Below are 12,185 nucleotides of genomic sequence, written 5' to 3'. Positions count from 1 at the left end.
AGAATTGTCCATGATTTCTATGTCAGGGAAGAAAACCAAATCTTGATGAGATCTTGTGTGAATTTAAAGAAAATTTGGAATTTCATGGAAACATGGAATCATTACGCGTGATTTTGAAAGATATGGGTTTTAGGTACGGAAAAGTGGATGGAAAACCCTTTCTCATGGAATGACCTGATGTTGTTAGCGCAAAGAACAAAATTTCTAAGGAAAATGATAAGGAAAGGGAGTAATTTAGTAATATATATTGATGAGACTTGGGTGAATCAAAACTATACAGTAAAGTATTGCTGGACGGATATGAATTCCAAAAACCAACATTAGTGAAACCACCAACTGGGAAAGGAAATAGACTTATAATTCTACATGCCGGCTCAAACAATGGATTTGTACCAAATGCTGAATTGGTGTTTGAATCTAAAAATTATGGTGATTACCACCATCAAATGAATTGAAAAATTTCTGCAAAATAGTTCAAGCATCAACTTCTTCCGAAAATACCTCCATCGTCTATCCTTGTTTTGGATAACGCCTCTTCTCATTCGGTAAGAATTAACAAAAAAGACGTCATAAAGGAATGGCTAAAGAATAAAGGTAACAATCCAAGTGAACATTTGAATAAGTGTGAGTTTTTTGAAATGGTTAAATCACTACCCCATGGAATTAAAAATGATTATGTAATAGACAAAATGGCACGAGACAACGGACATCAAGTGGTTAGGTTACCTCCTTATCACTGTGGATATAATTCCATTGAACTGATTTGGGCCCAAGAAAAGATCTATGTGGCAAAAAGAAACAATTTTAAAGTGGCTGATCTAAATCCTCTCGTTAGAGAAGCACTTCAATCAGTGATAACTGCAAATTGGGCAAATACAGTTAGTCATTCCGAAAACTTGCAAAAAGAGGATAGTGCTAACGATATTCGCATTGATAAATATATTGATTCATTTATTATTGAAATAACATCATCTGACGATGAAAATACTTCGTGATATGTATTATGTATACAATCATCTTATTGCAATTTCTGTGATAACTTTTGTAAATAAAATATATCTCTCCCAATGATGAGTTTAAACTAAAAAATGTAACTTGTTACATGAATTCCAATGAGAATTATAAAACAATTTTAACATACCCTATATACCTTTTCCATACCTATGTCATAATTTACAGAAGGAAATATAAGAAATAATGAATGAGGATGCATGATTTTTGTTACCTTGAATGAAATATATTTTCAGTCAAAATGCTATGTATTGTATGGAAAAGTTAAATGTAAGAATTATAGGAAAAAAGAATAATGTAGTCACAAAAGTGTTAACCACTGACAATAACGAGAAATGAAATTGTAGTTGAGGGAAAATATGAAAGAATATTGAGGCTTTAAAGATAAAAATATATATGAGGAAGAATGAGAAATTTGTAAAATTCATAACCGGATGAATACATATGATAGGAGAAACCTTCGAATTGGGAGCAATGTATTATAAAATAATTAAAATCTTGTCTAGGAAAGAGATAGTATCACATACGAAAAATATTAAAAACTAAAAAAAAAAAAAAAATCAAATAGATGACATTTTACTTACAAGATTATAAGCATATTGAAAAATACCATAAGACCCAATGAATGGTAATAAAATTTTTATTACTTATCATTAAAGGGATCATAAAATTAAATGCCATATGGAAAATTTTAAGGTATAAGTCATAACAAATAAAAAAAATCTCAGAAGTAATAACCAAATGGAATGGGGATCTTAAGCGTCCGGATTAATATTTGTATGGTCAAAGACTCTGCCTAATAGAGCCCCACAAGAGGATGGCTACAGGCTTAGGTAAGGGTCAATTTAAAGGTTAAGAGAGAAGTGGCAACAGTGGTTTTCTAGGAGTTTTAAACAATATATCAGTTTAAATCTGTTGGACTATAGTAAGAACGCAGGAGCCCTCTTCGTGTGAGAAATGCCAAGGGATTAAGATCTTACTTGACCTTCGGTCTGACTCATCCCAATATGGGGTCAAGCCAAGGCCAATAGAATAACAGGTCAACCCACGGCCGCTTGAAATTTTTGTCGTTTGCGCATCCGTGGTGTCAACAGGTTCAAAAGAGGTCCCAGGCTGAACCTATGGTCAGTCTTTAACGAGCAGCCCAGGAGGTCAGACATCCATCTCTCTCCGACTCAATCTGTCTAACAGCCTTGCTCTGTCTCAAGGTCATATTGGTCCCAAGGCCTACAGAATTTTAACTCGCACCAACTTGTCACGATGCCTAGTTGCGCAGTGCGTGACTGTACAAATTGTTCCATGGGAAAATCAATTTATAATTATCATCGGTTTCCAAAAAATAAAGAATCACAAGACGAATGGATGCAGCTGTGCGGGAGGAAGGGTAATTTTAACCCCATGACGCAGCGGATATGCAGCAAGCATTTCGAAAAATCTGTTTTTAAAAGAAATCTAAAATATTATGAAATAAATTAGATCACAAATTTTTTTCGTCTGGTCAATTTTGCACCTCAGCACATTTTTTTCTCTTAAATTTCCAAATATGATTATTGAGAGGTCACCATTGTATAATTATAAATCGCCTCCATCATATATGATAACGGAAATAATTAATAATAATAATAATACTAATAAAAAGATAACCATAATAAAAACAATATAATAATAATATAAGGAGTATAATTATAATAATAGTAATAATGGTATCAAGAGTCAAAGAATAATAATAATCATAGTTATTTATTATTATTATTATTATTAGTATTACTATTATTATCATTATTATTATTATTATTATTATTATTATTATTATTATTATTATTATTATCATTATCATTATTATGTAATACTCTTGATATTATTATTGTTGTTGGTGGTGGCTGTTGTTATTATTATCATTATTATATTTATTTTATATTAATATCAAAAGTATAATAATAATAATAATAATAATAATAATAATAATAATAATAATAATAATAATAATATAATTAAATGAGATTATGGACAAGCAGTCAGAGAGAGACAGAAGAGAGAAAGAAAATGTGAGAAAGAGGACACGTGCTCTTCTTTAGATTGCCCGGAGCTTCTCTCCGGACAGGTGCTTTCTATTGCCTTGGGGGCTTTTTGACAGTGCGTCTGGTCACGTGTCTCAGGTGTCGAACCTGCTGCCGTCACATTAATAACGGCCATCCGAGCGAAAGCTGTGCGTGGGTTGACCTGTTATTCTATTGGCCTTGGGGTCAAACATCCCTTCTGCCGGTGTACTGGTTTCAAATTATCCCCTCCAAATCCTAACCCCCCCCCATCCCCCCAATAGTTTGAAACCAGTTTTAAGCTACCCCCTACTTTCAAAGTACCCCCTCCCCCTCGTTTTTGCGAAGTACCTCATCATTTATAAATATTAATTAATTGCTTTTGATCAGGGTCAAACAAAAGTATTGGGTTACATGAGTATACATGTGCGGTTTCATCTATTGATATAATTTATTAATGTTATGTCTATATCCATTTACTGTCTTAGTTTTGCTTTGCTATTATTATACCTGTACAGTGATAAAAGCACGTTCGGTACGGCTCTCATTTATATGTTGTTTTTCTTCAAAACGAACTTAAGACACATTCAGTGTGTAAATGTGCATGCTATATAATACTAGTACACACAAGTCAAGCGTTCCTTAATTTATATGGATGACCACAAAGAGAACGATAGTTATAATGACATCTCTCGGCATTGGGCCGCAAATGAAACCGCCTTTGTTTTGTTATGTGATTATCTTGTAGTAGGCCTTTGATTTCTGGTGGGTTGGAATGTATATAAATCCAGGTTAACCTGATCACAGCGTCACTTGTCCAAAAAGTCGTCAGCATGGCTGCTGAAATGAAATCAGACAACCTCTATATCGTATTTGACTACACAGAGAATGCCAAGTACTCACAGGGGGCTTCTGAAAATGAGAAAACCAATCTTAAAAGCTTATATAAAAACACATGGCTCCATATTTTTTACTTCGTAGTATACTTACTTACCTCACTGAATTCTTGTAGCAATATTCATTTGGAATCGACCACCTAATAAAAAAAAAATATATTTTCTCTGAAGGTCACAGCCTCAATGTTCCTTTGTTTTCTTTTGCCATATTGTCTCTTACTATAGATATCTTATTACTTTTTTTTTGGCAGATGAACACGCTCGCTATATTTTTTTGTTATCAACTTGTTTTTAAAAATTTCTTTAATAATATAATACTCATTTTCCTTCTGGTTATTGTTTTATTTTATCTTTATATCATTCCTTTATTTCTTTTTACCTATTTGTTTCCTCTCCCGGTTAATGATAATAATAACATTCTACTACTACTACTACTACTACTACTACTACTACTACTACTACTAATAATAATAATAATAATAATAATGGCATGGATTGACTATAACAAAGCCTTCGACATGGTAACACACACATGGCTAATAAAACGCCTAAAAATATATGGGGCAGAGGAAAACACCAACAGCTTCCTCAAAAATACAATGCACAACTGGAATACAGTACTTACAAGCCCTGGAATAAGACTACCAGGCGTTAGTATCAGTATCTTCTTGGGTGACTCACTGTCCCCACTACTCTTCATAGTAACCATGATCCCCATGACAAAAGTACTGCAGAAGATGGATGCTGAGTACCAACTCAAGTAAAGAGGCAACAGAATTAACTATCTGATGTCCATGGACGACTTCAAGTTGTATGGTAAGAGTATCAAGGAAATAGATACCTTAGTCCAGACAGTAAGATTTGTATTTGGGAACATAAGGATGAAGTTTGGGATAGAAAAATGTGTCTTAGTCAACATACAAAAGGGTAAAGTAACAAGGGCTGAGGGGATAAGGCTACCAGATTGGAGCAACATTAAACACAGAGATGGGATTGAATACAAATTCCTGGGAATAATGGAAGGAGGGGATATAAAACACCAAGAGATTAAGGGCACGATCAGGAAAGAATATATGCAAACACTCAAGTCGACACTCACATCAAAACTCAACACCAGATATATGATAAAAGCCATAAACATATGGGTAGTACCAGTAATCATATACAGTGCAGGAATAGTAGAATCGACGAAGGCAGAAATCCGCAGCATAGACCAGAAAACTAGGAAATATAAGACAATACACAAAGCACTACACACCAGAGCAAGTACAGACAGACTATATATAAAACGAAAGGAAGTAGGGAGAGGACTATTAAGTATAGAGGACTGCGTTAACATCAAGATAAGAGCATTAGGGCAATATCTAAAAACCAGTGAAGACGAGTGGCTCAATTTTGCATAGGAATAGCGACTGATAAAAGTAGACAAAGATCCCGAAATATACAGAGACTGGAGAAGGACAAACAGAACAGAGGACTGGCACAACAAACTAATGCATGGAGAATACATGAGACACACTGAAGAACTAGCCAGCGATGACACGCGGCAAGGGCTACTGAGGGGTGAACTCAAGAAGGAGACTCAAGGAAAGATAACAACGGCACAAGATCAGGCCCTAAGAACCAAATATATTCAAAGAACCATAGACGGAAATAACATCTCTCCCACATGTAGGAAGCGCAACACGAACAATGAAACCATAAACTAAATAGCAAGCGAATATCCGGCACTTGCAGCGAACCAGTGCAAAAAGAGGCATAATTCAGTGGCAAAAGCCCTCCACTGGAGGATGTGAAAGAAACATTAGCAACCTTGCAGTAATAGGTGGTACAAGCACCAACCTGAGGGAGTGATAGAAAACAATCAGGCAAAGATCCTCTGAGACTATGGTACCAGAAAAGATTGGGTGATATGCGCAAATAGACTGGACGTGACGTTGATTAACAGAATCAAGAAGAAAGTATCAATAATCGATATCGCAGTACCATGGAACTCCAGAGTTGATAAAAAAGAGAGGGAAAAATTAATTAGTATCAACACCTAAAAATAGAAATGGTAAGGATATGGGATATGCAAGTGGAAATTTTACCCATAATCATAGGAGCATTAGGCACTATCGCAAGATCCATGAAAAGGAATCTGGAAAAACTAAAGGCTGAAGTAGCTCCAGGACTCATGCAAAAGAGTGTGATCCTAGATACGCCACACATAATAAGAAAAGTGATGGACTCCTAAGGGGGCAGGATGCAACTCGGAGCCTTACAATATAAATATCACCTAGCTGAAAAGACTGTGATAAAAAGATGATAATAATAATAATAATAATAGTAATAATAATAATGATAATAATAATAATAATGATAATGATAATAATAGTAATAATAATAATATAAGAGAATGCAAAAAATTTCATACATAAATTTTTTATTTTTTTAAATTAGTCTTTGACATACACCAGAATTTTTTTTTTTATACAGACTAAAACGTAAAATTTTTAAAGAAACTTTTTCATTCAAGGACTCAAAACATCTCATTAAAGAATCAATATATTAATCGATTACCACATCTTGCTTTGCATAGTCCTCCTGTAATTTTTTGGTGTATTTTACGGTATTCGCCATATTTTCTTTTGTCACCGAATGCAGTGCTTCTTTTGAAAGTAAGCCTACCCTTAAATCTATCATTTGAAATGGTTCTCTTTTCGCTGCATAGGTCTTCGCTTTTGCCCAAAAATGCTCAACTGGATTATATTGGCAATAGTATGGAGGAAGATGAATATCTTGTGACCATTTTCAACTGGAATTTCAGCAATCATGTAAGCATAATATATATTTTATGAGTATTCCTTGACCATTTCCTTAAGTTGCTATTTTAAGATATTGTCTCGTGGTGATACACTTTTTTGATGAGCCATTATTTTATTTGTGGCTTGTTGTTTGATGCTCTTATTAGTTTATCTAATTTTTCTCTATGATAAGATGCATTACCGTTACAGTTATGGAAGATTGGAATACATTGTTAGCAACTGCTAACGGAACTATAGTTCAAAATTACCTCACTGTTCATTTGACTGTGATAGTAGTTTTGCCTAAATTGGTTGGTACTGGTAGCTGCAATATAGTATGTTAGATGGCCTTGGGCAGGAAATTGTGATCTAGAAAAAGGAGCTATTATATACAGTGGAAGAGAGGAAGCTTTACATCAGGAGGGAGTGGGATTTCATCTAAGCAGAAGGGCCACGATAGCATTAGAGGAATTTGACCCAAAAACCCTAAAAATAAATGTTTTAACGGAGATTATGTGATGACAGCGGAGAAGAGGAAGATTTATTTTATGAGGTGGCTGGAAGACCGAAATTATCATAGGTAGAGAGACGATTTTAGATGGGCAAGAAGTGTTGCCATTAGTAAGAATAGGGGGAAAAAGAGAACATAGAGCGAGAACTAGGTGATATAGAACCAAATAGGAGACATGGTCATTGAAGAAGATAATATCAGGGAATAAATCGAACCAGAAAAGGATACCAACCTAGGAAAAAACTGATCTGAGATAAACAAGGAAATATACTGGTTAACAAAGAAGACGTTAAACCATGATGGGTTGAATATTTTGCAGAATGACTGAATAGATCAGAATAAGAAAGAGTAGCGAAAACAGAGGTGATGCTGGATGAGAGAGTATAAGAGGTAGTAGAGTTACCAGCAAGAGATATAATCCTGAGGGAAAGCAAAGATCTGAAAAATAATAAGCTGGCTGGTATTGATGGTATCAATACAGAACTTATAGAGCATGGAGGGAAAAGGCTCCATGGAGAAATCATAAAAACTGTGCTTAACATATGGAAAATTACAGAATGGTGTTTCCAAATTATAGAGGTTATAAATTTTAGCAAAATACTTTACAAAACACTATATGTTTATTGAAAACGAGAACTTCGTGATTACTAAGCAGGTTTTAGGGAAGGGGGATCCACAGTTGCACGAAATCAGTAGTGAGGCTCATTTAGTAACTTTGAGGCCATATGTCCCCACCTGCAACACTTCTTACCATTAAATTTAACCTCACTGCGTTTGGGCATATAAATAACTCGTCAACTAAAACATCTTCTGGGGGCAAGTAAGTAGGGTAGTCTAAAATAATTACCTTTGTACAATCTCCATTCGGCTCCTTTGGTTTTTCTATTATAATATTTTCAGACACTTTCAGTAAAAAAAAAAAAAAAAAAAAAAAAAAAAACAGCTTCCTCATCCTTCCCAGTAATATGAGATGTTTCACCCTTCCTTAAATAGAACCTCAAATTCTGGATGACACTTGGCCAGCAAAACTACCCATCGAACCTTATCAAGGAAGCCCAAAACATTCTTAGGAAAATACAGCGAGACCTTTTAGCATTAAAAGACTTTACTTTTTTTAGATGCATAGTAGAGCCTTCACTTGAACCTTTCTTCCGTTTATCAACAGGCTACATCTTACCTACACCAGCTCAGCTCATCATTTTCCTCTTCCTCATTTTCTTGCTTTCGACCATGATAAAGGGCTGCTCGTCATCAGTGCCACTAGGCATAACTGAATCCATTTGGACATCCTTCAGAGTTTTCTCTAAGCCTTTTTTTGGGCTCAGCCTTGTCGTCCTGATGGAAGGTTCCTTAAGGAAGCTTTCTAAGGGATATTTGGCTACAGTGATACTCCCAGCGAATTAACCACAGGTCTCCAGAATTCTAACTCCTGACACAAGTATCTTTAATATAACTTTTAAGGATATCACATGATATCAGGGGACGTATTTCTTAATACGACACATAGCAATCATCACCCCGAATAGAGTTTTCGCTTTGAGGAGGAAGAGTGGCGAAATTTAAGGGGAGCCGTTATCAAGGTTACCCGGTGGATCCCCTCCCAGTACTACCACGGTGTAATCATTCCTTATGAAGTAGCCAATTAAGCATGGTGTTTCTCCAACTTGCTCGCGGTGTTGTTACTTTTTTCAAGGATTATTACTATGCAATCTCCAGCATATTCTTCCTCTGGAAAGTTGAGCATTCAATCTTTCCTCTATATAATTTTTGGCACTGTAGGATTGGTTGTAGGATGTCTAATGAATTCAGCATATTTCTCGCCTGCAATGAGTGAAGAAATATTAGTAATTATTCAGGGGATCCCATTTGAAGTTGCCAATTTTTTCTGGGGGGGGGGGGGGGGGTTAATGATACGTTGGTATTCTTAAAATTACATCTAATAGATTTCTTGTGATTACATTGCTCTGACTTTGCTAACAACCAACTCCCAAGAGTGAGCGTGGAGCATCTCATAAACAATCTGACAAACTAAAACATTGCTAACTTACAAAAGAGCGTCGCTCTCAAAAGACTTAAATCCTACTGCAACACAAAAGCAAATAGAATCACATCCTATCTTTGAGGTAATCAATAAATGCTTGAATCCTAATGCCAAAACACATCATTTCACTTATATACATTCGTGAACATGTTTAATCCATGCAATATGATGCAATGTTGCGCAATACACATAGCACTTGAAGTAATACAGTACATTATTACAATAATACATGACAGTCTCCTCCCCCTTAACTTGACATTGTAAAAATCTTTATAAATATAATCTCTCAGGGGGCTTTCCTCTTTTAATCCTATTAGGAAGCACTTTAACCTCATCTTGTACTGGTACATGAATTGGTTCTGAATCTACATTTGATGTTGGAGAATCTTGGTTAATATTTGACTCCTTTGGTCTAACTACTTCTGAAAGTTTACCATCTCTAACATTCACATGCTCTACTGTATTTCTGTTTAATGGCTGTAAATGATCAACATGAAGATTTACAAAATTTCCATCAATTTTAACATCATAATGTAAATTTCCTACCTCTCTTACAATCTCTCCTGGTACCCACTTCTATTAAGTGTTGTACTATCTTACCATGACATCACATAAAGGTGAAAAATTTCTTACGTTAGGACACTCTACTACTTGTTTGTACCCTTTATCTTCTAAATCACATTGCAAACTTAGATACAACAAATTTAACTTACACCTTATCCTCCTCCCCATCAACAAATTTGACAGTGTCACGCCTGATGTGCTGTGCGGCGTTGTTCTATAAGACAATAAAAACTTTGATACATGCAAAAATATGTTACTTGAATTTGCTTTTCTACACTTCATATTGTGTTTAAATGTTTGAACAAATCTTTCAGCCTCTCCATTGATAGAGGTATGATATGTTGCTGAAAATGTATGCTTTGTACCATTGACATTACAAAATTCCTTAAACTCTTGTGAGGTAAATTGTGGACGATTATCTGTAACAATTCTTTCTGAAATACCATGTGTAGAAAAAAAATTGTATTAACTCTTTTATTGTGGTGTAAGACGTTGTTGTCTTTATAGGGATAACTTCTGGCCACTTACTGTAAGCATCTACTACTATAAAAAAAAATAATTTAAAAAAGGACCGGCAAAATCTATATGCACTCTTTGCCATGGATACCTGGGTAACTCCCACTGGTGCATTCTAGCAAATTGAGGATTGTTCTGTTGCATAACACAATTCATACAATTCCTTATATAAAATTCCACATCTTTATCTACACCTGGCCACCAAACAAAAGTTCTTGCAATTGACTTTGATCTTACAATACCTTGGTGATCAGCATGTATCTCAGACAAAACCTTATTTTTCTGTGAATTAGGAATAATTACCCTTGAACATCTCATCACTATTCCTTGCGTTACACTCAGTTCATACCATATATCCTTATACGGTTTACAATTTTCCTCTTTTCCACATAAGTCCCTACCTGTCATTAAACTCTCTAAAACCTTACTAAGTACTGGGTCTCTCTTGGTACTGTGTGCTACATATTTGGCTGTTTTGGGTACATCATATACAGAAATCAACAGAATACTGTCATCATAATCTTCTGGAGCTTTGTCTACTGGTAATCTAGATAAAGCATCTGCATTACCGATGTTTAATGTTGGACAGTATTCTATATCATAGTGGTATGCGGCTAAGGTGATTGCCCTACGTTGTAGTCTTGCAGCTACCATCATAAGTAAACTTGCTTTTGGACCCAATTTTGCTAATAAAGGTTTATAATCTGTAACAAGTGTGAACTTTTTCCTACCATAAAGATACATATGAAATTTCTTAACTCCATACACTAGTGCTTAACCTTCTTTTTCTATTTGAGAGTAATTCCATTCTGCCATGTTCAATACTCTAGAAGTGAATGCAATTCCTGCCTTGAGTCATAGTCATCTCCCGCTCTCTCTCATCCACAACGAAGTGTATTGTTTTAAAAGTGTTCAGCGAAATCTCAAAATTCTGTTGTGACAGGTTTTTTTAAACATAGAGAGTACTGTACCAGAATTCTCATAGAGGTTTTGCAATTGGCCCTGTAGCAATGTGACAGGTATTTGTAACGTGATGTGGTTATTTATTTTCATTAAGTATCAAACATAAATAAAGTATTCAGATTTAATTTCAAGTGGAAAAAGAGATTGTATGATTTTCATGAGTGTTATTTCTTTTGTCTTAGTCTAAGATTTATTCAAATATAATATTCCTAGTCAAGTGATTATATAATTTTCAAATTATAAAATTTTGTCTTTGTCTAAGTTCTGTTCACACTTAATATTTTGAGTGATTTATTTTGTTTTTATGTAATTTTTTTTCAAAGTGTTGTAATTTATGTAAAATATATTTATTTCTTGTAAAGTGTATTATTCTAATCACCAGTGTTTAAATTAGTATTTCCTCATATCCTGTTAAAGAATCTGTAGCTATGGTAAGCAGCTCTTCTAGAAGAAGGACACTCCAAAATTAAACCATTGTTCTCTAGTCTTGGGTAGTGCCATAGCCTCTGAACCATGGTCTTCCACTGTCTTGGGTTAGAGTTCTCTTGCTTGAGGGTACACTCGGGCACACATTTCTATCTTATCTTTTTTCTTCCGCTTGTTTTTTTAGAAATGGTGTGTTAGGCAGGCTTAATAGAAGGGCTGTGGATGCCTGGTGGTTTATCAAGAGGTCGTCTTTTCCCTTCTGATTCTTTTTCTGCTCGAAACCATCCTTACTGTCCTCCCTTCAGTTGAAGTGGCTATCCTGGAGGGTATTTAGCCTTGCATGGTGTATCAGCTCCTGAATGTTGACCAGTTTTTCCGACTTTTTACAATAGTCTAAGGGTTTCATCGATCTTTTTATTTATAATTCTGTACATA

This window comes from Palaemon carinicauda, chromosome 12 (assembly GCF_036898095.1).
Source record: "Palaemon carinicauda isolate YSFRI2023 chromosome 12, ASM3689809v2, whole genome shotgun sequence".
Taxonomy (NCBI): Eukaryota; Metazoa; Arthropoda; class Malacostraca; order Decapoda; family Palaemonidae; genus Palaemon; species Palaemon carinicauda.
This window is presented reverse-complemented; position numbering follows the sequence as displayed.